Here is a 27359-nt window from a genome sequence, read left to right on the forward strand (position 1 = left end):
GGGGCTTAAGACCTTGGCTTTGATTTCAGAAAGGCTGAATCCGTTCTAGTTTCAATTGCTTTTTCCCACAACAGAAAATATAATTATGAGCTCTCTGACAATGCAGAGGAAGAATTAAATATAGTTTTCATAACATTAGACCTGCCTTCACCACACATCACAAACTGAAAGAAAAATATGTATTTGGATAGTCCTGGTCTTAAGTGGTTCTAATAACTCTCTCACATACTATAGTCTTCAACATATTCTCACAGTCACAACATTTGTAATCATTTTTTTCCCTTTTATTCAGTGCTTATGTATTCAAATTATTCATGCTAGAGAACAACTTCCCACAAACAGAATTCTATGCAAAGTCTATAGCTTTCAAAAAAGTTCACAATTTGAATAGAAAATAACCTCTGGCACACATGAACAAATATGTAGATACAGATACCATTCTTGTTTGCTCTGTCAACATCAACTACGTTTTCCCTGTGCACTCAGAACTTTAACCGAGATTGGTGGACAGTGGGTTTTAGCCAGCCCTCTGCTCCCAGAGTGAATGAGCAAGGTCCTGCAGGTGGCAACCTTTTTGTCTCTCAAGTTCTCTTGTCTGCATAATCACCTATCCTTTGGCACCAGAAACATGACTTTATTTTTGCAGAAACTGCACCTTCCCTTCAGCAAAACTCAGGGATCACTTTTAGGAAAGAGATCCAGAAAAAGTACAAACAGATCAAGTATGCTTTCTCATCAGGTACTTTTTTTTATTCTATGTTTACATTGCAAAATGCTCCAACGAGGCTAAAATTCCATCCAAGCTGTCCACCAAACACTTTAGCTACATCTCGGCATTCTTGCAAAACACACACACACTTCCCATTTCACCAGTAGCGAGAATGCAGCACAAAGACTGCCCACAAAGTCAATCACAGATTCAAGAGTAAAAAGTGCCCTCACTCATTAATGTTCCTCAGACAACACACCCTTCTGCAACCAGCTCCATTACCCATGAGAAGATGGAGGCTGGAGTTGGGAGAGGTGCACTGGTTGCCAATGTACTGTTACACCAAGTCACACTATTGTCTTTGTTTGCTTCACTGCTTAGAGATTTTGCTTCATGTGCTGCCTGGGCAACACTGATGAAAGCAGAAACACTGATGAAAGCCCTGTTCCACCGAGTGGTCTCGCTGTGGTAATATTTATACAATAAATAGGTGCTGAGAGGGCAAGCAAGGGTGAAATATGACCCTGACGTGGTATGACATTTAATAATTGAGCAAGTTTTGGAGTTTCAAGGTACAGAAACACTGGCCTGATTAGTGTCAAAGCAGTAAACGCTATCTTTAAATGTGTTTGATTATGAATGCAAAAGCTCAAAAAGAGAATTTAAAGCAGCCAAAAATGTAAAGCTTCCATTTCAACACAGCACTTTATTCTCTTTGCTTTTAGCTGGAGAGACATGGGCATGGTACAATGCCCAACCAGCCATGCAGCAACCTGTCCAATTTACAGCAGTGCTTGGCAATTTAAGGTTTTCCTTCAAGTGCTGACAGTCATCACGCAGAAAGCAAGCCACGTGACTGATTACAGCCTGCACTCTCTCTGGAAGCACAAAATAAAAGAGGGATGGGGGGAAAAAAAACCCAAACCTTCCTGTTCACATGGAATTCAGGAACTAGACAAAGAGATTATACTGTTACCTATGTCCATCTTTCCATTCCTCAGGTTGATGACAAGGAAGGCCTGGTGTGTTGACAGGTCAGACAGGTGGAGGATATAGAGCTGGTATCCAAGTTATCCTATGATGCATTATACAAGTAACCTGATTGTACATGGAAGGCTGAGAAAAGAGCAAATTTTCACCACAGCATTAGAGACTGACCACTCCTGGAGGCAGGTTACCAGACTTTGCTGGCAAATTATTTCACCTGCTATTGCAAATCCTACCTACTTTAGACAAACCTCTTCATAAACCTCTTAATCTGCCACTTGAAACAATTCCCAGGCTGGAACATTCAACTCTAAGCAATATAAAGTTAACCCTTACCAAACTCATAGCTTAAAAAAAATGTGTTCTGCAGCAAATTTAGCTTGAGTCAGATACTTGCAAGTTCATTCAAACCTGACTGATCTGTAAGGGCACAGGTTTTTCTTTGAAGATGGGAAAAATGGAAAGGAAATGAAAGGTTAAAAAAAAAATTAAGATAAAAATCATGCAAATGAAGAAGCCACAAAAGAACAGGAACTGCCAGCTGATTATTTTTAACAAAATGCAAAATTCTATGCAATTCTATGCAACTGAGGTTGAAAAAGGTAAGTCATGAAACTGACAACATAGGTGAATTAATACAGCCAGAAAGATTTCCTTAACTGTTTGTAAATCAATATGTGTATTTTGATTTACAGGTCAACAGCGATTTTACCCCTGAATTAAGATATTGCTGTTGAGGAGTATAAAATCTTCCCAGATGTAGATCACAACTCCTAAATACCGGAAGATTTCATCATGAAGTCAACAGCACGTGGAATCAAGAGTCCTGTCTGTTGCTAGCATACATTCTGACTTCCAGCAAGTAATTTACCTGCCTAGGTTTCTGTTGAAGCCCTTCCTCAGCTTTGACGATACATGATATAAATTCCTTAGACCAAAATATTTCTTTCATTGTACGCCTCTATAGAGCCTAGCACCGATAGGAACCAGGACTTTACATTAATGCAGGCAGCAAGAAAGAGAGATTCATAAAATCCCTCAAAGGCTGCACTTCCCACATGGGTTGATTTCTGCAGAGGCCAAGGAATGCTATATAGCAATTTTTTCATTACTCTCAAGCACTTGTGTTTGACCTGTTGTATACCTTCCACCAGTGATCTCCAATTCCGAAGGTAACTGGCACTGAAGCCTCAAAAACATTAATTATGGGTCGAATAACTGAGTAATTTAAACGCAAAGCAAAAATCCAGCTTCCAGTCCTCCATGTGTACAGGAGTTAAAAACAGTCTGCACTAGAAAGATTATCTGATATATTATCACCTAATAACTTATAGTCAGTATTTAACAAGGACCTGCTAATGCTTATTCAAGGAGATTGTGCATGATTCAAAGTCATAAACCAATTCAAAGTTGAAGGGATTTCCAGGTCTTTAGACCCACCTACTGCTGAAAGCAAGGTCAACAGTGACCTCCAACCAGGTTGCATGGGGCTTTAGCCAGTCTTGTTTTGAAAACCTCCTAGGATTTGTATATTTGGTGATCTGAAAGAAACAAGCACTTTCAATACACCACGGGAGTACTGGCCTCAAAGATTTTGTGTGATACTCCTCTAATTCACTCTGACATGGGAGCATTTGACTATAGTACTGAAGGTGATTTCATCTCACCTTCTCTTTTGCTCCTAAGGCTCAAAACACACCTACAGTCTTAAAATTCCCTAATACTGGATTGATGACAGAGTAAAATTCTGGGGCCATGTAAGCTGAAGATGGAAGTTCCTCAGGTTTTAGTAGTGCCAGTGCCTGGCCACAAGGCCTCAAATATGCACCTAAACTCAGAAATTCTTACTTGGAACTGTTGTTAATAATTATATTCATTTTTAGGAGACAAACTGCATTTTCAGCAGCCTATCAGATTTTTAACCAGCAGATAAGTCTAAAAGGCAGCTCTCTAAGACCTAAAACAGGACCACAAATTCAGGCTGGAAGAGATCTGCATAAGTCTTTATCCCAACCTCAAGCTTAAAGCATGGTTAGCTATGAGGTCAGACTTGGGGTTTAAAAGAAAAATATACCCACGCCATCAAATTGACTCTACAAATACCCCATCTTCCAAAAAAGGGAAAAAAATAATTCAGTACCATTTTAGTTTTTGAAAAACACATGTGGAACATTCAGTTTTGGTTACGCAGGAAAACAGACAGTATTGGGTTGGTGGTGAATTGTTTTGTTATTATATAAAGCATTGGTTAAAAATCCACATGACTTCAAAGACAGATTACACAAGATTATAGACCTGGGGTGAAATTCTGGCTCTGATTAAAATCACTGGCTAAAATCCCACTGGCTTGACCCCTGCCAGGATTTCACCGTTAATCTGAAGTGCTCATGTTTTACCACACAAACCCATGCATGCAGACCCAGATGTATCTTACCAGCACATCTCTCAACAATAAAGCCTGGAAACTTTGTGTGATCTCCCCCAGAGGGGTGTATGAGTATTGTCTCATTTTTAAGATATTTTCTCTTCCACTGTAGATGTTTCTTTCTATACAAATTAGGAAGACTGTCTGTGCAAGCAAAAACAATGGAACTGGAAATGGAAATAAAGCTGTGAAACAGATTTTTCCTGGTTTTCTTTCAAGCCATGGCTTTAGGACTAGCTAAGAGCACAGAAGCCTTGTTCCCATTTCACTGCCTTTCCCACCACTGGTGAAGCTGGAGAGACCATGCTCCATCTTCAGTAATAGCAGTAGGGTGTTCTCTGGGCACAGTAGCTTTAGAAAAGCACCCTGAGACCAGGGCAGTGCCTGTGAGTCCCAGGTAAGCACTGAGGTGGAAATACTAATGACATCAGTATTTCATCTGCATATCTACGTTCACCTTTTTGTTGTCCTCCTCTAACACAAGGACGGTACAAGGGGAACAACTCCATGGCCAATTAAAACAGCCTACAAGGAATCACTTAAGAATTCCTTGTGCCAGAGGTAATGTTTCATGTGAATTCTGGCAACCTAAAGGCAGTCAGATTAAAAACAAATTCTGATCCTGATTCTTACAGTGTTTCCTCATTCCCCTGGACAAATCCTGCTTGACTGTTCCAGTGTGCTCTGCAGCAGAGAGCTGGTGAGCACAAGGCCAACACCTCTACATGTAACCAACGCAGGAACGGGGAAAGCCCACCACGTTCTGTGCTATTCAACCAGAGATCATCTGCAGCTGTCAATGCAGAGTTAAAAACATGCACGGTACACCCCCTCAGATGCTGTCTGGGGATGCTTCCTCTTCCCAGTAAGTACAGAGGTTATGTATTATCATGTATTTTCCATTGCCAGGTAAACCCAAGCATCCTGCCTTAATCTGGCAAAAGGTATTTCTGGAATCCATCCCAGTGCCACCATTTATTTCAATTGTACTTTCAATACAGCTCTGCACTTCAGCAAGGGGTTTCCACAGCTACAAAGCAATTGTAATGCTTGTGTACAGCCAAACTGTTGCGACAGTTAGCTGCGTAATGCTTGTAAAAGCCTCTGCAAATACAATTCACTATAATGTTGAATTACTATCCTTGATTATTATTGCTATGCAGAGCTTTGGGTTGGGGTTTACAAAGGCAAGAGAAGATTATTATAACTTATCCTAAAAACAAAGTTCGAGGAAGAGGAACACCCTCAATCTTGCTTACATGAAAAAAGTCCCACAGTCACTTAGAGCAGCCTGAAGATGCTGGGGTGGCCAAGCTCATTAGTCAGTGTCCAGGCATGCTCAAGTGAGCACTGAGCACACAGCACACAAGAACAGGATCTGCCTCTCAGCTGCACACAGACGAGCAATATCATTTCACAAACATATCAAGCGCTCCTCCCTGGACTGGCCCAGCGACAAACCTTGACTTGTACACAACTGAGAAGCATCAACTTGGGAAAGAATCTCTTCCCAGCTGTGTATTTTGTCATGAAGTTTGCTTTTTGCAATCTGCTACTGTCAGGGACTTAACACAGCAACAATAATTTAAATTCTGCAGTTGATACAAAATACCAGAGTCTTAAATACAAGTTTTTAAGTTTTCAGTGTTTTAAATACAAGCAGTTTACTCTTCTGTGCTCCGCAAGAGCACTATGTGACACTATGTTACAGGGCTGGTCAGGGAAGGAGCAAGCCAGCAGCTGCGGGTGTAGGACGATAGGCGCTTTCTTAGTGCCTGCTCAGAACTGATATGGAAAAATCCAGCAAATTCTATGTGACATTACACCCCTTGTGATTCTGGAAATGCGTAACACACAGCATGCGAAATAGAGATAGCACTGGTCTTGCTTTTGGAGAAGTCAAGCAGATGTCGAGTTTCTTCAAAAGGCCTGTAGGATCCACAGACCTTTTTTTCCTTCCTGAAATAATCAAATCATAGACTTAAATCTGTCACAGATATCTTGCACTCAGAAAGCTACTCTGCAAAAGCACTGACATCCTTGTACTTGTCATTGCCCAACCAGATGGAAGAACCAAGTAACAAGAAAAATTAACACACTGCTAGCAACAGTTTACAAAGGCAATATTTTTTACCTTGAGCGTGTCTCCCTAGAGAAGGGGAAGCACTGCACTTTAGAAGACCCCAATGCAAAGATTATCAGAGTTGAGCAGTTTAGGTACTTATGCAAATGAAACTGTGATTCCTGTGCTGAGACTGAAAAACTTTCACTGGCTGTGGTAGCAGAGCAAGCTAATTTCTTCAGAGGACAGGGGACTATTAGCTTAGCCCTCTTTGGCTGAACACACTGTATGTGCTAATCAGAATTAACAAGCTTGATTCAGCCACTATTCCTTTATTTGGATCTAAATGTTCACAAAATCAGCAGGGATTTTTTTCCTTTTTTTTTAATCTTGCTGCAGATGGAAATTTCCATACTACAGTTCTGCAATGACTGTAAACAGGAGACTGGTTTCAACATCAGGTCTTAACCCTTTATATAGAGACGAGTGGCTGAATAATCTGGAGGGGAAGGCAGACAAGGCAATCCAACAAGGGCTCTGTGCAAAAAGGAGGAACTGAGAGCTGTATTTCTGTTCCGCTCCTCATTTTTAAATTCTTAAGAAGAAAAGGAAAGGAGGGGTGGGGAAGGAGGAAGAAAAGGTCACTTAGTCCGATATTATATACTAGCATGCACATGACAAAGTAAACAAGTGAAAAGAAGAAAGGCTATACAAGTGCTATACAAATTCCTTACAACTACCTCACCTCCTAGTTCAAGACATGTATATGCTTTTCAATACTGCATGACTTCATTTTTGAGTGATGTCATCCAAAATTTTACATAATTCGTCTTTTCCCATTAACCTGAAAAGTTAACAGGGACAGAGTATGCATCCTAAAATACAATCTTTCTCATTCACATTACCAGGCTGCTGGGTAGGAGCAGCAGCAGACAATGCTGTGAGCTTCCACCATCCATGTTCTAAATCCCTCCAATTTGCTGCATATGTGCTGCATGCACTGATATGCAGTGACTCTGGCTCTGTCTTACCTTTAACAGAGAATGTTTTCCAGAAATATGTGTACACAGGAAAAGGAGACGGGGTTTCTGAGTTTCCAACTCTAGTCCTAGGCACAGCATCTGATTTTTAAGTTACTTCAACATTTGCCTAAATCTTCAGGCATCAATGGATGGATTAAATGTTTCAAGATTGTATTTATATAATCAGGGCCTAAATTATCTGAGTGATAGACCCTCCCCGCCACACCTCTCCATGGCAGCCAGGCAGGTTTGCTTTGTTTTCCCTCCAAGGAAGAATAAATCAAAATAATAATAAATTAACAGGAAAAAAAAATAATAATATCTGAAGATCTAAGAAGTTCTACGTGATTTGGACTTAAATCCCAAGTTCTAGGTCTTCCTTAAGGCTTAAGTTATAAATCAAATGCAAAAATGTCAAAACCTTGCATCACATCTAGCAAACACAGACACATATTTCAAGTTCCAAAAGAACATTTCAAACCCTGAAATACAACTAATCTGACTAACAAATAAGCATTCTCCAAGCAGAGATGTTCTGGTTCACGACTTTTGTACTTTGCACCACAAAGTGATCCAGCCTTGTACAAAGTTTTCCGTCTCCATTGGAGAGGGCTCCCCAACAAAGTCTCATTTGTGAATCTCATTTCCCACTTTTCATAAGATTTACTAGACTTGTTTACTGCCTGTTGTTTAACACGCTATTCCCACAAAATCCTCTTGCTATGCTGTCACAGCAGCCTGAACAAAACCAAAAGCCAGATCCTAATGTTTAAGCCTCCTATTACTTCCAGCATATTTTTGCCACCAGGGGACTCATTTGGTCCCCGTCATTCTACATGCCCAAATTAAAAAGTGCATCTCTTCTGCATTGCAACACTATCCATGCAAAACCAATCAACCATCTACCACAGTCAGAGGCTGAAATCTTTGAAGTATCATACCACCAATAAACACAGATATTACTGTAACCTTTCAAAATAAACGAATTTTCTCTCTTGCAGAAGGGGTTCATTTTGTTTTTTTGCTTAAGCCTTACCAGAGGGAGCTGAAAAACCTGGCCCTTTGTGAGTACCAGTCCCCTGAATTCCTTGGCTGAGTCTGCAGCCTATGTATAGTTTTTGATTAATATTTATTTGACCATTTTGACTTCGTTTTGAGTTCTGTGTATCTTACTGGGCCCGGTTTCACTAAACTGACAGTGACCCCTGTAAGTTAATGCATATAAAAATACAAAATTTAACATGGAAAATTTCTGAGCCTGTCTTTTTATTTAAAATAAAATAAAAATTAAAAGTGCTGCACATAAAACTGGCTATTTTCATACACATGTGAGGAGGGGCTATGGTTTGCTGCTGAATGATTACATAGATGTGAACACACTGCTCCAAGAAAAGATCTGTAATTGTTTAGTGGTTGGGCTGCTGGCAGAATTCCCTGCCTGGGGCTGTTTTTATAAATAGGCCTGAGGACAAACAAACAAGCTACTAATAACAAGTCGACTGTTCTGTTTTGACGCAGCCCTGCTTTGTGTAGTCCAGGACATGAGAAACTCAGATGGCAAATACAGCAAAACCCATTGAAGAAGAAAAGGTACAGGTTGCCTGGAGAGGTGGTGGATGTGCCATCCCTGGAGACATTCAAGACCAGGCTAGATGTGGGGCTGGCCAACCTGATCTAGCTCAAGATGTCCCTGCTCATTGCAGGAGGGTTGGACTGTTTGACTCTTATGAAGTTCTCAGATTTGTTGGAAACATGAAGGTATCTCATTACAGCTTTTCCCAGGAGTTTCTCTTTCCATGCGTATCCCCTTGGGTACTTAACCAAGAGCAAAGGTTAGATTTTCTGCCACCACTATTTCAGCCTGTTCATCTAATCTCACGAGGCACTGAAACAGGTTGCCAAGAGAAGTTGTGGCTGTCCCATCACTAGAAGTGTTCAAGGCCAGCTTAGATGGCGTTTTGAGCAACCTCGTCTAGCGGAAGGTGTCCCTGCCTATGGTAAGAGGGTTGGAATTCAATGACCTGTAAGGTCTCTTTCAACCCAAACCATTCTATGATTCTGTGAACTCTTCTAAGAAGCACAGCTATGGCAAAATCTTTGGGATGAAGGTAAGGAAAATGAGACCCCTTGCCCTTTTAAATTTCTTGTCTGTTGCCTACAAATCTTATCTCTGTTACTTGGACAATGACCTTCACCAGCCTCCTCTCTTGGCCCTGGCTTCCTTAATGTAGACATTATAACTTTGCTGCCTGATGCCCATTTTCTCTGCTAAGCTTCCTCTTGGAGGTGTGTATCTTTCTTTCCATAATTGCATTGGTTTTGCTTTGTTTTGTCTTCTGTATCCTCTTTGGAGAGAATACTTTGTCCCCACAACCCTCCTCAAACACTTAGCAGCTCTATTATCTCTTTCTTTATGTCATTCAGCACTAGAAGCTTAGTCTGTGAAAACAAATCCTCTCTTTTTCTGATAAGAAGAGCCACTTACACTCTTCCTTCCCCTTTGTTTTCTCCTCTCTTTGTAGGGAAGATCTAGTCAGTTCTAATGCAAGTTCATGTGATGACGCAGGCGAGAACATGAAGTCTAGTGGACCATACGCAATTGCATTTTTCTGATAATAGCCAGAAACTATGGAGTCAGCACAGATTAAGGAAACAACGAAGCGCTCAGCATTGATGGCAACACACTGACATATGTGCTGCAGCCACAGGGGAAGCAGCAGTAATATTGGTAGCATAGATGAAAAGACTCTAGGTAATAGTATAAAAACACATTTTCCCAGAAGAAAATCCTCTCTGGTAGAACTACGTTGGTCCCAACAGCAGCAAAGCAGAAAGAGAAGCTGGTAAGAATATAGTCAAGAGTGCAGCAGCTGGTTTCTCTCCAGAATCACCAGCCATAGAGAGACAGTTCCCTTGGCGCAGCAAATGCCATCCAGCCCTCCCAGAGAGTGCCCTCATAAATCAGGTTCACTGCCATGAGATTAATTTGTACTTGGTTGAATTTCAAATGATCCACAGTCTGCAACAGAAAATTATCACAGCTTTCAGGAAAGCATAACTTCTCAGACCTCCACAGGACGGCAGTGGGGTGAACAGACACCAAAATGGACCCCAGCATCCTCTCACAGTGTTCTAGACCGGCAGGTGAGCCAAGGCAGTGCTAGGCAGCACCTGCTCTCTGGATAAATGGACTACTCCAGGGCTGTTAATCCAGCAACTTTTCCAGAAGCACTAAGTCCATAGAAAAAGAAAGAAAATCCTTACTAATAATATATAAGCACTACCAAAACAATTATTTAAACATTTCACTATGTTAGTTTACATACGTGCAAACAACTTTGGTCTTGAAATCTTGCTGCTTCACAACAGGTATCCAACAGCACAAGAAAACCTTCAGAGCACCTACTTACACAAGAAGGGGAGAAAATGACATGCTTTTCCAGCTTTAACAAAACCAGTTTTTTCTGCAAGCTTCTGCCATCCAACTATACCACAGCTGCTCCCGCTTCACATCAGCTTTAGGCAATTGTAAGTCATCAGTTTTCAGCACACAATGCAGCTGAAAGCAAATTCAGCTGGTAGCACTGTTGGAAACAAATCATTATTTGCACAAGTTTTGTATTAACCTTTTATTTCCCTTGAATATCACCACTGAAAAGGGACAGTTCACATCCTTCAAAGAGACCAGAGAAAAAACATGGCAAAAAGAAAGTTTTTTAAAAAGGAGATAGGACAGGGAAGCAGAGAATAAGAAAAGTTTATAAAGTGTAGCAGGAACAAGAAGGAAGCAAAGCTTTAAGAATTATTCCAAGCATTATCAACCTCTCAAGCCAGCTGGAGAAGACCCTGAAGCAGCACCTGAGCAGCTCAGCTTCAACTGAGCTCAGCTTCTTTCAAGAACTATATACCCTATCAGTAAAACAAGTGTGAAAAGCAGGTTATTCTAAACAGAGGGAGACTGAAGTATAAGCAGGCTTAGCTCCAAAGGTCATGCTGCTGTAGCCAAACTACCAAACATCTACCCCATCCGCTTAGTCTAATCACACTCGCTACTGTGAATTTGAAGTTCTGGACAGATGCAACTGCTGCAAGCATGACAAAAATAGCCTAATTAAACACGCTTAGTATTGTATTAACAATTTGGTCATATAATTAGTTTATCTTCCAGCATGAAACTGATATATTTTCACTCATAAATCTGCAACAAGAGACCAACAAGATGTACAACCTATAGCAAATGCTACACAAATACTTAGGAAATATAATCTCTGTTTTAGTGGACCATAGTTCAACAAACTTTGACAGATGTTGCCCTCAGATGAACATTTTCTCAAGCTAAGTTTTAGCTAAAATAAGAATAAAGAAGACAAAGTGAGAAAAATAAATTCTTTGTCAAATTGAAAAAAAATAAAAATCACAACAACATTGAATCAAAAAGCTCTATCACTGTCATTATGGCCATGAAATCTGGTAGGGTCTCATGGAGTAACACAGGTCTGGCTTGTGCCATTTCTGTGAGCTGGCCTAGGGATAAGCCAGGCAGATGTGGGAAAGATCTGTTTCTTAGTGAATTCTTTCAAGACTTAGTTTGTACGCAGCAAACTCTCTGTTGCACACTATGCATTCTCTTGCTGTTTATCTTTGTCACATCGGGCAACTCAAGTGTCAGCTATCGCAGCTGAGAGTAGGGAAGAGTCTGTTGTGCTCTCTCTTCCTGGCATCCCAGGCAGCACTGGGGACAACACGGAATTTTAAATCCTTAGTGCAAAGAGTAGTAATACTCTTTCCAGAAAACAATTTACTGAAACCCAGGTAAACAACCTCAGTATGTGCAAACTAAGCCAGACACCTTGGTGATGACACCAACTTACTGGGATCACTCCCTAACAGAAGCACCAGAATATCTCACAGGATGGACTGGATAACAACAATGAGTTAAGCATGAGAAATCAGATTAATTTAATCAATTTATTTTAATGAATTTAGTTTAAACCCTAAACTATATTCTCATAGACTATAATTTTGTCTAAAACGTGAGCATTCTACAGCTGGATACAGACAAACTGAAGTGTACCTGTCTTGAAAGGTTAACTAGGAGCAATCATTGTAATGCTGCTATGTACAAAGCATGTCAGAGCATGCATCAGGAAGCCTCCAGAACTTTAATGCCATATACATATATGGTATTAAATGGTAATATACATTTATATATTAACACTGTGAAAACTCATCTGGAATAACGTCTACAGTTCTGGTCATCTACTCAGGAAAGGTTAATTCAGATGGGAACAGGTACACCAGAAGTCTATTTTGACAATGAGAGGAACATGGAATTTCCTTTGTGGAACGTGACTAAAAGAGCTTAGCTTTCTGAGTTGCACAGTTGACAGCTGAGAGTGCATGTGATCCTTCTGCAAAGTTACATAAGGTAAATAAACAGCAGCATGGGAGAAATGAGATAAACGACACTTTGTGGGTGCAACTAGAGAAAGGAAACTGAATAACCTTAGGTTGGAAAATAGGAAGGGAAAAGAGTGAAATTCTGGAGGAAACATCACTACTTTTCAGACTGATGAAGTTTATTACAGGGAAGATATGATAGGGCTGCCTATAGGATTTTCCTACAGGAACAGGAAATGGAAACAAATGGCACGTTGAAGAAGGCTCCTTATTCTTTTATGCATCTTTTAGAACAAAAAGGGAAAGGAATAATAGCTATTTCTAGTATTTCTAGTATTTTTTTTTTGTCTCAAGAAGTTCTGCTGCTATTGTGGAGACCAAATAGCTGACAGATCTGCAGAACAGAAACAGTTCAGATGTCTGACTGGAAGATTAGGAATGGCTGTGGGCATCTGGAAAAGAGTCATTCTATGTATAATGTGAAGGTCAACATAAAAATATAGGATGATTCAGAAAAGTTAATTCTGAACTGCTTTCCAAATTTGGAAAGAAACAGGTACACAACATGTGACTACATGTCAGACAGTGACCCTTTTAGTGTTCAGAGTATGCCAGCCATATTCTTTAGCTAAACCTCCAACAAAACCTACTCAACTTGTCATAAGAAGCCCTTGCTCCCTAAAGCCATTTTTCTGGTCCTTCTCAAAAACCTTACACAAGATGTGTTGCAAGGATTATATGCAAAAATACACATGGAAATATGGGTGTACGAAGGCACACACATATACATAGATACATGACAAACGTGAGATACAACTCATAAAAATGTATCATTTACTTGTACAAGAGTCTCAAATGCCTTGAGGTTTGATGAAGAGCTGTGTAATAACTCCAAAGAGGAATCAAGATGATTCTACCTGTGTAAACTAACCAACAAGTAGAAATTATCTCTGTAACCTACTGAATAGCCTGGAAAAACAAGCAAGCAAACACCATTTCTGAAAGCTATTTCTTTTAAATAGATTGAAAACAGAAGCTCAGAAAGAGGAAGGAAAAGCTTTAAAAGTGAAATTACAAGTAAAACAAGACAGAGAAAGAAAAAACAAACCAAAATCTCTACCAAACTTCCTGAAATGGATGGGAAGGGGAGTATAGAATTATACAGAATTGGTATTTCAAGAATTTGATCACCATGGTCCCTATTTTCACCTGTCTCAGTCACCTGGAAGACTACTTTTATCACATCTATTAAAAACAGACCCTTACTGGGAGAATGCTTAACTGATCCGTCACCAGCTTTCCAGGTTCAAACCACAGTTCCCACGGAGAGGGTGTCCTTTGCAGCACATGCTCTTCCTTAGCTCTCCCCAGGGTTTAGGGAACAGCCAGCTCTCCAGAGGGATCAGCTGCTGTAACTTTGGGAGTCTGGTGACCTGTCTTTTAAAATAGTGGGAGTAACTTCCGCTGCTCCCTCAGCAGTGCTTTTATGGAGCCAAGAGCATACCAAAACACTGCTTGCCCTTGCATACAACTGGAGTAACAAAAGAACAGCTGTATTCAGTTTAAGGCAAGCCTATACTTTCCCATCCCTTATTTAACACTGGCTTATTTCCATCAGCCTTAACAACAATGAATGGCAGAGAAGGGATGTTTTATGGGGAGCCATAGGCTTATGATACTATCTGATTCTGTCTCAACTGGGTCAAACTGACTCCATCCACAACTGAAGGTACTAAATACATTGATGGGCGAGTCTGGCAACAGACCTCATCACAAGTAAACTCCTGAGGCCAAAGGGAGCCTCATTATAGTTGATCTTATATATGAAAAGCTCCATACAGAGTCAGTGCAGAATCAGGAATAGAGTGTGCCAAGACATCTGCCAGTATTGAGTTACCTAGAACAGTCTGGCTTTGAGCACGATGGAGTTTTAAGCTTACGCATGAGACCAGGCAGCCACTGAGCTCTACTTTCCAGTAGACGTGGGTAAGTTGCTCTTTATATTTTTGCTTTCCAAGCTTTAAATCAAAAATAATGATACCTCCAGGGCAACGCAGGTATTATTAACCATGTCTCCTAAACATTCTGAAATTTGCAGAAGGAGGGAGGTGGAGAAGGGCAGTGCATTAGGGTTATTACATTGACTTACCAGGCTTGCTTTTGAGGAGAGTTTTAAAACAAATACTTGGATCAAATACCCCAGCAATAAAACCCTGGATGTCCTCCAAGAGTCCACTTCTTTGGCAAGTTCAAATAAAGCAGGTCTCCTTATGCTTAAGGTGTAAGTGAAAACCTGAGTGCACAGAAGGTTGATATTAGAGGGTACTCTTGTCTGATAAGAGCTATGAGCTACAGAGGATAAACTAAATAGCATATGAATAACAAGGTGAGACTGGGGAATATGAGAATCTTGCATGTAGCTGGGAATTAACAGTCTGATGATTTGTGATATTTTACATTTTGGATTCAGAGTAATGAGGACATTGATGTTACTTGGTTCACAACCAGGGCCAGTGCAGGCAGGCAAAGTGCTACAAAGGCACATGAGTTTACATGGAGTGAGCAAAACCATGTTTTTTCTAGACATTGGGAAGTAAACCACTTGTGTCCATTCAAGATCTCACACTTCCCTTTAGAAAATGGATTTTGACTCCAAACTCTATTCCACACATTGCAATTTTTTGGCAAAAACCTCCTTATCAGCTATTCCAGATGAAGTAACTTTCTTTAATTCTTGCATAAATTTTCCTAGTGCTGCTAAGCACCAGAGAAACACCTAGTGATCTCTGTTCCAGATCTATCTATGCGTCAGTCATATATGGCAAAACATAACTTCGGAAGCACTTCAGAGCTTTTCATATGACAAGAGTTGTATCAGTTCCAGAGTTTACTCCTCATACTCTGTACCCAGCCAAGTAACTAACTGCCAGAAGGTCAGTGGAGCAAGTGCTTGGTCTGGGCTACATGCTCCTTTCAAGATCAAGAACAAAGCCATCAGGTTGTTAGGGTCAAGACTTCCATGTTTCAGACTTCAAGGATATCCTCTTCCTCTACAGCCCTGACACGTGGAAAGCGAAGCACAGCTGGATCCAAGATAAAGCAAGCTTGTGGTTAGGAGGTTATACTGTCGCCTGCAGTCTGGCTAGACTTGCCTTTAACCACCAAATTGACTGTGTATTTTTGGACTGATGAGGAAATGAGACATTCACAACCTGATTCAAGAAACTAAAGCTTTGGACAAAGTTTTAGATGAATCTGTTAATGAATTCCTAGCAATAGCTGAGTTTATGTTTGACTGAATTCCTGTAGTCAGCTTAATGAATATATATACTTGGAAGAGACTTAACTGAGATGAACACTTGTACCCGCTCTGCTTTGAAGTTATACATAAAATATACAAATATGTTGCACCAGTCGCAGATGCTTTGCATGTAATTTCCCAACAGTAAAAATTCAAGAGCAAGAAAATGTTATGGCTATTGCCAGAACATATAATTAAATTCCTCCCCAAAGTTATAACCCCATGTGCAGCCCAGTCAATGTGCCAGACCAAGGACTCCAGCTCCAGGCATTGGATGTAAGTCTTGTCCCTCTATTGGTAACACAGATCCTTTTCTGAACAGTTCTGTAAAATAACACAGAGTCAGACTCATGGACAGCAGCGCTGAAAAGCGAAAAGCCTGAATAACAGAGTACCCTGGAAAGGAAAATATGAACTTCTTAAGGTCTGTTTAATTAATTTCCATATGGAAACGAACCTTTCTTGGAACTTCTGGAAGCTTCTCGGAGAAGTCAAGCTTTCCTCTGAACCGGCCTGTGTGCAAATTGGGACAGATAAAAGAAGGATTTTTTTCTATTAAATAGGTTGTGATAAGCTCTGGAATGATGCTCAGAAACCAACAGTGACTAAATCACCATGACAATTCTAACAAAAAAAATCTAACCATGTATATGTACTACACACATAAAATCTCATACGTTATGCAAACATAAATAAAACAGTTTGAATTTACAAATCCTCAGCCTGTGCACAAAGGCATATTTTCTGCAAAGGACTGCCATAAATCAATATAAAGTACAGGACTTCTTAGACTTACAACTGTCTCTTGATCTCATATAGTTACCAGACCTCTATTTAAACAAAATATGGTCTGTTAGAATTCTGTTTGGTATTTTCGTATTTTGCCTTTACAAGGCGGATGTGAAAGAGAAAGGCTGAATGTATTAATTCCAATCTGGGCACCTTGCCAGTACTCACAGAGATATTTTAGGTTTTCTGGCTCACAGTCAGTTCAACCTTTTACCTGTCTCCCTGTTCAGATCACTGGACGAAACCACAGCTACAGAATTACAACTATATCACACTCAGAATAGCAGAGAGGATGAATCATAGCATAGCTGTTTATTACCACTCTACCCTGGTTTCACTCTCCCATCTCCATTGCAGATCTCTTTTATAAGGCATTTTGCACACACTCTTGTTCAGTGTAGTAAGATTTGTAGTGAGCAGTGATACAAAAGTTGTCTGAGAGAAAGCTCTCAGCAGAATGTCCAGCAGAAGCTTAGATATTTGTCAAATTGAATTATTGCAAAATTGAAAATAAAAATAGTGATCTTTCGGTATCCATTGATGAGTGTTTACCAGTACAATACAGTTTGCTCATTTATACTTTATACACTCACAAGCTTTACGTGGTTCCTTTTCCCACCCCTCTAACCTGTGGAAAGCGATAATGAAATCTTGACATATTCATCTCATGCAGAAATAGTCCCTCCAAGTCCAACCCTACAGAGAACAGCAGCTTCAGTGATGACAAGGAACATATTTCCACTGACGCAAGCAACACAAGAATCACACCCAGCATATCTAGTGATGAGCAGTTCATACAGCTGGAAATCTTCCAGCAACTTCAGCTGCTCCCTGCTCTGCACTGAAAAAGTCATTTAAACCAGAACAATATTCTTTAAATCCCCTCAAATACTAACTGTGGGTATCCTCCATGAAACAGCAGGAGCCCTGTGACTCCTGTTAGCATCAAATACCCCACCCTTGAGCAAAGTCACCAAAATTTCTGGTAATATTCATTGCTAAAGTTTGCCCATGTCTCGGGGATGCATACAAAACTAAAATTCCTTTCCATAACAACCCAACATGGAACTCTGTGAGACTGATTTTTGTGGTCTTTGTATTTTGTGACTGTGAAGAGGTTTAGAAACCGTGTCTAGAGCTAGCAGCTAGTGCTTTTGTCTGGGAGAATACTGCTAAAGGAATATTATTTTCCTGGCTTTCAGAAATCACAGGATTACAAAAGTAGGAACACATAATAAAGAAAAATCCAATGTGAAGACTGGAAGACTGGGAAGAAGACTGAGAAACTAAGATCTTTTGGCAATGTGCTCAAAATCAATCTGAGCAAAGAAATTTAGGAGATTGTTGTGAAACAAAGTTCCCAGCCCAGTGACAGGAAGTTGGATTTCCACACTACAATGGCAAATATCTTCAGTGGTAATTGCTGGAAGGCCAATCCTGTTGTGAGAAATTTTATATCATGAACTTGATTTGTGCTCTGAGCCACAATCAGTCTTCAGGGCTGGCCTTGTGATAACTTTCACAACACTGAATTTACATAATTTTAACTAAAAAAGGTATAAATCTAAGTCCTTGGGTAAACCATCCTATCTTTCTGCATTCTCACTTTTCTGCAATGCTATCAGTAATCATATTTCTACCAGTAAATAGTTTCCCATCTTCCTCAACTCTGTTATTGTTTTCCATTTAAAACACATTCTGGCATAATCAGACTGTTTTTCAAGATCAATTGGCCCTGGTAGGAACAAGTGTCTGTCTTGGAGGAAAAGCGATTGCATTGGCATAATCAAGTTACTAATGATAGGTCCATTATATAATCAACAAATCGGTGTTTCTGCTGGCTATTCTCTTTCCTCTTGCCTCCATGATAGTTTGTGTTAATAATAGGTTCATTTAGACATTTGCGATTCATTTAGTAAATGGGTAAAGTAAGCATTTGGACTGTTTTCCAATTGTGTTCCATCATGCTGATTACTAGTTGCAGCTGTTGCATTTCACTTCAGAAATATCTTCTCTTCAGTGTAAATATGATAATCTTTCAGGCATAGATGAACATGCAAGTGCCCTGCATATCACTTATGTTTTCTGTTTGCTTGATGTAAAGAGTCTTTTCATTGCCGGGGGATGACAAATCTCAGCATCTTCCCTCTGTAGCTAAAGTTCCACTGCATAACAAAGTATAAATCTACGGATTTTACTGTATGAATCTCACTAACTTTAGTAATTTCATTTTCAGTTGCTCAGAATTTCATATAGCTCCCATCTTATAGGATAGATGTTTCATTTTCAGGCTTATCCTACCAAATGGTCATCCCTTCATCACAGTCTTTACCTGCTTTTTTCAGAGTTTAAGCAAAATGCAGTGTAGATATTTCAGCACAAGAGTTCTTGAGAGGAAAATCTGGTTTTCGTTATGAATAAAACCCCCCAGATATGTAATTTTATTCTAATTTATTTATTCTGTATAATTGACCTGCAAAGCACTTCAGCCTGCTTTTGGTTAGAGGACAGAGTATGGGAGACACTTAGATATTTAACTCAGCAGAATATATTTTGAACTGTGGCTAGCATGTTACATTAATAATTAATTCATGTAAATTTCCTATTCCCAATATTTAGGCAAGAAAATAGAACCAAAAATTAATAGGCGATTTCAAGCTAGCTCAGCAGTAAATTGCCACTACCTCTTACAATTCTTGGTTGATGAAGTCCACATGCCCAAATAGCCAAGACATCCTCTAGAGGTAAATAAATTAAAAAACAAACCTTCTAAAAATTATCTGGCCAGGGCAGACTAAAGCAGAGGATTCCTGTTGTGGGAGTTCTCCTGTGCAACATGTACATACCCAAAGAGCAAGCCCAGGCATATTTGTTTTTACACAGTCGTTTCCACACCAAGGCACATTTCCATTCCCCCCTCCCTCTTTCTGCTTTTGTATTCCAATGTCCATATCCACAATTAGTGGAAGTGTCTGGCTGTGCCTGTTCACATTGTTCCCAGACTTTTCTCTCCCCCAGTGAGCTCTGAAGACCATGCGTTATTTGACATGACATGACTTGGAGGCCTTTTGCAGCAGTAGCCCTGTACAGGGAAGCAGGCAGAGACAAGGAAGAAGAAAGCTAATGATTGGTGATTAACAGGTGATTGAACTTTAAATTACTTATTCTTGTAAACCAAAAAAGCCCCAACCCCACCAGAAATGAAAACAGCCTAAAGATCAAGATACAAAGTCAGCTCCTTGTTCTATTTGTTTTGTGACATTAAAACACAGGATATGAGATTGAAAATAATCTTAGTACAGCTAGAAACTGAATCCAGATGTTTTAACATCAGGCAGAATCATATTCATAATCTGTTTGGGTTTGGTTTTTTTTTTCTGAAGTAATTAAACATCTATTGCATTTTTCATCACAGTTCATTTCTCTGCAACAAGAGCAATTTGCCAGCTTGCACCCACTTGTACACACACGCTGAATGTATTCAGTTTATAGTAAACAGCTGCACACAGGGCAGCTCCCCTTCACACACATAGGCTCTGCACTTGTGGCCTTACATGTTTTTTAAATTAGTCAAGTGCGCAGAATATTCAAGACCATAAAACACAGCCAAAGGTACCTACTGCTCTCTGGAAATGAACTCTGAAAAGTATCTTCTCTGAAAATAGATATATCCTTAGAGTGTATACTTAATATTTCCTCCCATTTTGTTGCTAAATTCCAAAGTAATTAGATTTTACCATTCCTCCAGGAGAAGGTGATGGCCAAACATATGTCCCCAGATGTTAAGCCTGTGTGTTCCAATTCACATCCATTAAAGTGATCACTGCCATTGATAAGACCAGCCATCGCTTTTACATGTGTGCCTTTCCTTCAGTTATTTCAACCCAAACATGGTCAAAGCTAGAAGCTTGTTTTACAGCTGGTATGTATAGAGAAATTTCAAAGACTAAGTTGGTTACCCCATGAGCTTATCACAATGTGAGGAGTTCCCCTGCACTCTCTCATCTCTCTCCTGTGACCTCAACCAGCAGCAGCCCTCAAAGCATTATTGATACTGACTCAGAACTTTGAAGAGCTCCAAATACCTTTAAATCCAAATACCTCTGCTTCACAAACATGCTGACAGAAAGTATATGCAGATTATGGCAGTGGAATATATTTTTCCTTTTAAAACATTTCTATTTGAAATAACTATCCACAGTGAGTCTAAACATATTGAATGCCTACAGTAGTTCACAAGACTACAAAAGACTAAGTTTACACAGGTAAAAAAATATATAAATAAAAATTTCTCTCAATTTTTAAATTATTGCAGCTTTTCCTTCAAGTTACAGTAAAAATCTGAAGGGAACAGAAAAGGAATTACTTTCTGAAGTCTTCATCGTATGTAATACTTGGTCACTCTCAGTCAAACATGGTTACGTAAGGCACGTTCCCTCTTTTACTGACTTCACTGTTTTACAGCTGAAAATTGGAAGAGTTCATCTAACAGCAATTTTTACATGCCAGCTGATGATGCCTCTACAGGTCTGCCACACTGAAAGGAGACAGAACTCCAAGTACTTAGGGATTGGACCAGATGATCCTCAACGTCCTTTCCAAGCTGTTATTCTATGATTCTAAGGTTGCACACACATAGCATTGGTTTCAGTCTTTATCATCAGGAGAACAGCTGCTATTTATCTCTTCCCAAATTACTTCCTAGTATTGCTTTCAATCTCTGTTCCATAAAAAAACAAGCTTCTGACTTGGGGGTTTTGCTTTGGTTTGGGTTGTTTGTTTTGTTTTTTTTTACCATTTTACTATCAGGTACAAGGGAATGTTATTGGGAATAGAAAAGTAGGAAAATCAGTTTCTGTTTTTTAATGCAGGTATAAATAGCAGAGAGGAAAGAATGGCATCTTGAAAGGTTGAAAGATGTAAAGCTCAATTTGCAAATGCATTTAAGGACATCCTGATGCAAGTGTGCTAGTAGGATCTTCAAATACTGCAAAGAGATCTAATGTGCCTAAATTCTTTGGAAAATCCTGTCTCTCTGAACTACTAGGCTTCTTAGCACTTTTTCTTTCTTTTTTTTCCTCAAGGATTAATCTTGTGAATGGCATTTCAAGTAAACTTTAGTCATCCGTTGTTCTCAGATTTTTAGATCTCAGATTATAGGCAGATAGACATCAAAAGTGAATGAGTTACTAGAGCTTACCGAGTTACCACTCACTCATTTTATCTCACAATGTACACCATGAAAATAAAACACATCAGCTAACTAAGCAGGCATGGTAAGGCAACATGTTTTATTCAGCACTGTGGTTGGATAGGAAGATGGCTGCACAGTCTGTTAATAAATCCAACTGCTAAACAGCAGCTTGTTTTGCTTTAGTAACTATTGGTTGAGGTCCACCAAGACAGCTGATGAATACTGGATAAAAACATTTTTGTCTTACCAAGTAATAGAGACTAGCCCCCCACTATGTGCAGTTAAATCAGGCATGTTTCCTCTTTTAATGACGTCAGTATTTTAAAGCTGAAAAGCAGAAGAGTTCATTTAACAGCAACTTTTGCATGACAGCTGATGATGCCTCCACAGGTCTGCCACAGTGAAAGGAGCCAGAATTCCAAGTACACAATACAGGAAAAGAATTGAAGTAATTGCAGTTTTTGAATTACTGGTATTACTTTATAAAGGAAAATGCTGGCATGTACCCTCCTGCCTCTGCATAGCTTAGAGCACATACAGTCATTCTCAAAAGCATAAAAAATATAAGGAAAATGTATAATTAATCATCATCCAACTAAAAGAAGTCTAGTTAATTAGTATTTACCTTTAACATCAACTAGCTAAATAAAAGGGCAAAGAGAACAGCTGAATAACATCTTCTACCTTCCATTCATTTCAGGCTATAAATCTTATGTTAAACATGAATAAATGTTGGCTCAACTTTTCAGACAGCAGAAGCTCTCCATTTTCCCATAAAAATGTAGAGTTGATCCACTAATGAGTCCATTAGTGGAAGGACTATCCAAGAAGAACAATGTTGAGATCATGCTGTTATTTTCTCTCATACATTAGCTGACAGCAGTACTGGGGAATGCCCAGCTCCAGCAACTGGAAGGACAAGTCAGCATAGTGCAGGAATGGAGACAGGATGCCTGCAAACTCTTCAGAGGGTGCTGTAGGTTGAACATGGCTGGTAAAGTGCTGTTTTGAATGTCCTAAACCCATCTGCTTGAATCTATAAATAACTACATGCTGGATAGCTGCAGATGCCTTATTTCAAGACCTTTACAACTGATGTGCCACCAGCTATTCAGAAAAAAAGAACAGCTAATGTTTCGCAAATTTCAACAACTGCATGAACCACATGGAGGGTGTGATAATTAGGCACACTCATTGAAGCAACACTTACGATGCTGGAAGTTAATGTAGTCTCCTCTAATTTATGTAATATCCTCAATCCTTGGTCTCCCTGACCAGACTGCCAGAAGAGTCCTAACAGTGGTATTTTATGAAACAGCACAACTGTTGGTAAACATTAGACTGGGATGTTTTCACTTCACACATATTTTCAAAAGGGAAAATACTTTCCATCACTGCTGACTTACGTTGAGCTAGTACATGGATTCCTATGGGACAAATACCATAGGAAGAAAGTTGGGCTAACGGTTAAGTGAACTAGGTCTTGAGGCTTTGTGAGTCCAATTGTCACACTCCTGTACAACATGGGACAAGTTGCTTGAACTCCAACCATCTACTTGAATATTAGTGCTGCAGGGGCAAAATCGTTCCCTCTCACATGTCTCCAGTCTATAATACCTGCCAAGACTTTAAATTCTTTAGAGAGTTTATCTTTACTAACATATGTATCCTTATGCATGCATAGACATCTAGCTCAAAAAATCATGGATGGAAAGAACATCCCATAAGATGTTTTAGTGTTTCAACATGGCACGATGATACTTTAAAAGTTTATTCTTCATGAAGCTCAAGCTTCAGCCATTCAGCAATGCCAAGCTTACATCAAGAACTCTCCTCTGCCCAACCTCAGGCAATACAGCAGACAGAGATTCAGACAGCTAGGTGCTGATGTACTGCTCTTATCCCTGAACTGTCTTTCCTCATGCCTCTTAGTTTAGATCACATTTCTAACACAGAAGCCATGATTAATACTCAGTAACAGCAAATCCCCCTCTAATTATTTTATGCAACAGGAATGACAATGCATGATGAAAACCACATTCCAGAAGATGCAATGATCTACTGAGAAGCTGGCAAACTCCCTAAGCACCTTTCTTTACCACTTCCTTACTTCCCTTTCTTCCACAAGCCTTGCTGGGACTGTTGTGCCTCCAGTTTCAACTGCTATCTCCGAGTACGCTTTTCACATAAGTCTCTACACTACATAGCCAAATCCAATTCACTCCCCAGATGGAAACTATGTTTTTGGGACAAGATCCAGCAAAATATGGAGTTAAATTCAATGTGCCTGTGTAGTGTCTAACGACACTTAGTCTCAAGGAGCTTTCAATTGCCCAAATGCATTCCTTTAGAGCAATGAAGTTGCATGGTCACCATCCTTGGACATATTACAAATCTGGTGGGACACAATCCTGAGGAACCTGCTGTAGCTGACTGCAGGGTGAGCATGAGGACTGGACTAGACAATCTCCAATCTCTTCTAACCTCAACTGTTCCTTGATTCTGTAAAAACACTTGTTAGCAGTTACCCCTTTTAAAGACCATATCACCAAAAGCAAGTCAACACAGACATAGCAAGCATATTAAATGCACGTACATTTAAAGGTACAGAACAGTCCTGAATCTGTGGAAACTTGTCAGACCTTATGGCTAGGTAGAAAAAATAGGGTCATTATGATACACTTCAGGATTCTGAGCATAATTCCAGGTCTCCTTCTCAATTTCCATGTATAGTCCATTTAAAATAAGTGGTATGCAGGTAACAATCTATTTCTTCCACTAAACAGGCTATAGGCAATGCTAATGGCACCTGTTTAAGTCCATCAAATTCTTACAACTACAGCTTTTCTATGGAGACCTTGTCTCCACTGAAATGTTTCTTCATGCTTGGATTCAAATTCTACCCATGATCTAGCTCACCAAGTATTGATTTCTCTAATTCCATAGAAAACATGTTTCTAAACTCTTCTAAAGGAATCAACAGGCATGTAGCTTCCACAAACCAGATTCAAACTTCAGTCATTCTTAAGAGACCACCAGTAAGTCTACAGCTGACTATGAAAAGCCTGTGTTTTGCAGTGCTGTAAGCCAGCACTCTGACTTTTCTTTCTTCAGCTTGCAGAAGCAGAGTATTTTCTTCTTTTCATTGTTTCAGCAGCATTATGGATACAAAAAGATGGCTGAAAATTGCCCAGTGCCTGTTGTGAATACAGTCTTCATAATATGGCAGGTAATGCTTATAATGTTCACACTTCCTCCTAATGAAACTCCAGATCTATGCATGTGTTGTCCAGCAGCTTAAAAAAAAAGGGCATATTGCTGTGATTGCAAAAATAGATTAAGTCTTCAGCTTATGACAAAGATTCTCATTTTGGAGCAGAAGGTCACAGGCATCCTTTGCAATAATGCCCATAAGGTCTGAACAGTTATGGTGTGTGACATAAATGACAACCATGAAACACATACTGCAATGCATTTGCTATGCATCCCACTAAGCCACGCTCACATAATATAATTTACTGTCATGCTAAATCATATGAAAATTTAAAGGACATTATATACCATTCTATGAATCCTCAATGTCAAACACTGAAGTACTGTTATGTTTTGGTTCTCTATGATGTAAACAATGCTTTCATGTTTGCAAGATTTCAGATGTAGCTATATGCAAGCAATTTAAGAGTGTTACAGAAGCAAACACTAAACTGAGGCACTATATTCCAGTTTCTACAACTACCTAAAGAATAAACACAAAAATCATTCTGCAGCAGAAAATGTCATATACATCACTGTTTCAACTTATTGCTAGTACCAGAAATAGTTCAGTAGCAGTATAGTGCTGTACTACCAAACCCCAAACAATATTTCTTATTTATTGATGGCATCTTATAATCATGTGCATATATAAGTTCTCCTTTCCAGAAAAACCCCATACTCCATTCAAGACACATTCAAGCTGCTTTTTCTTTTTGTCTTTGAAGATATGCTTAACTCTCCCTATTTGCTAGCTATTAACACTTTCTCCAGTGTGTCTTCAGTGCAAACAATAGTGGAAAATTGAGACAAGAGACCTCTGCAACCAGATCAGGCCCTCAAAGCAGGCCAATTGTTAAAGCCTGTTGATCAGACAAGGGTAACATAACTCACAGAGGGGTAATTTCTATGCCAGATAGACATATTCTGTGACATCTCCTGTCTGCTGCTCACGTCTTCCTTGATGCTTCACTTCTCTTGCACCCCACTCTGCTCTTTCATTATTCCCTATGTATGGGATGCCTTTTGATATGAATTTAGCTCTTCTTCAAAGGGTATGAATTATATATGGTATTTCACTCAACATGAACGTCCATAATTTGGTCTACCAACAGCTTTGGCTCCTTTCTACACCCATAAGCCCTGCCAAGCCAGCGCACAGGCACACCTATCTATGTCTGTCCGTATATCATGAACAAAATGATTGCTGAGTCTTGTCTTCAAGGTCAAATTGTGCTTTTGGTCTCATCTGAGCGGCTCCCTTGAATGCAGGGTGGTGCCCAGGTGAAACTGGGAATAAGCTGAACCTTGCAGGTGTGTGAACAGGCACTGGAACCTCCTAAGTGGAGATCCGCACTCTCCACCTTGTTCCTGATCTCCCTAGAGATCTTCTGTTTCAATAATAAAAGCACATTGTGAGTAACCTTCTCTAAGGCCAGAAGTCTCACCATCCACATTTCTATAAGGTTCCTTCCACATTCATGACTTATTCCTCCAAGGTAATTCACATTCCTTTGAGCCCATAGCCCTCACAGGTATAAACAAAAGAGGTCGGATGAGACCTTTTAGGAGTAGAATCTCCTACCAGAAGTGATGTTTTAGAGAAACAGTATTTTTCAGTGAGTTTATGATCAGTTTGTGTTATGCTTTAAAACCAAAAAAGACTAAGAGCTTCCTTAGTTGCAGTGACAGCTATTGTGACTGCAAACAAGAATCCTTTTTTCCATCAGATAGATTCAAGGTGCAATCTCAACACTCCTGAGCAAATACCTCTTGCCCATTTAATATATAAGCCCTTTAGGGAGAAATCCAAATTTAAACTTCAAGGCCACAGAGGCTCAGGACAACTCAGAGTCTGCCTTGTGAGAGCAAAAGGGAGTACAACTGCAGATTTAATTGTAGAGAAACATTTCTCTCTCCTCTGTGTCCCTCTCCCGCAACCTTCTTTTTCCAAGAACACAAACATTCTTCTAATTTCTAGATCATTTTGGAAGTTGATTCCCTTATCTCCTTTGAAAGAATCAGCCAGCTTATTTCTCATCTGCAGCTTCCTAAAGTGATCCCTAGACTGACGCACTGCTCTCATCAGCCCACCCAGCAATTACCAGGAGACAAGAAGCATCCTGGAAAAACTATGACAGAACAATATCATTTCATAGTGATTTATTACACATGTAGCCATTAATGGCTTTTCAAGTGTGGAAAGCAAGATGGAGGG

At 39.7% G+C, this 27359-nt stretch overlaps 1 protein-coding gene across 4 annotated transcripts in view; it reads right to left on the bottom strand.

The window, feature by feature from the left end:
• Nucleotides 1–27359, bottom strand: part of PRKAG2 (protein kinase AMP-activated non-catalytic subunit gamma 2) — a 243861-nt gene that overhangs the window by 186614 nt on the left and 29888 nt on the right. Inside the window, exon 1 of one of the 4 annotated variants that reach the window (XM_061474367.1) lies at nucleotides 10532–10602. The exons of the other annotated variants lie outside the window; for them this stretch is intronic. The gene's annotated coding sequence lies outside the window, so the exon portion shown is untranslated. Of the gene's footprint in view, nucleotides 1–10531; nucleotides 10603–27359 lie in introns of those variants that run through there. 4 annotated transcript variants of the gene reach the window in all.

Source organism: Pezoporus flaviventris, unplaced genomic scaffold (assembly GCF_033815535.1).
Source record: "Pezoporus flaviventris isolate CSIRO_AGI_PZ_B2104156 unplaced genomic scaffold, CSIRO_AGI_Pfla_v1 ptg000079l, whole genome shotgun sequence".
In the NCBI taxonomy this organism is placed as follows: Eukaryota; Metazoa; Chordata; class Aves; order Psittaciformes; family Psittacidae; genus Pezoporus; species Pezoporus flaviventris.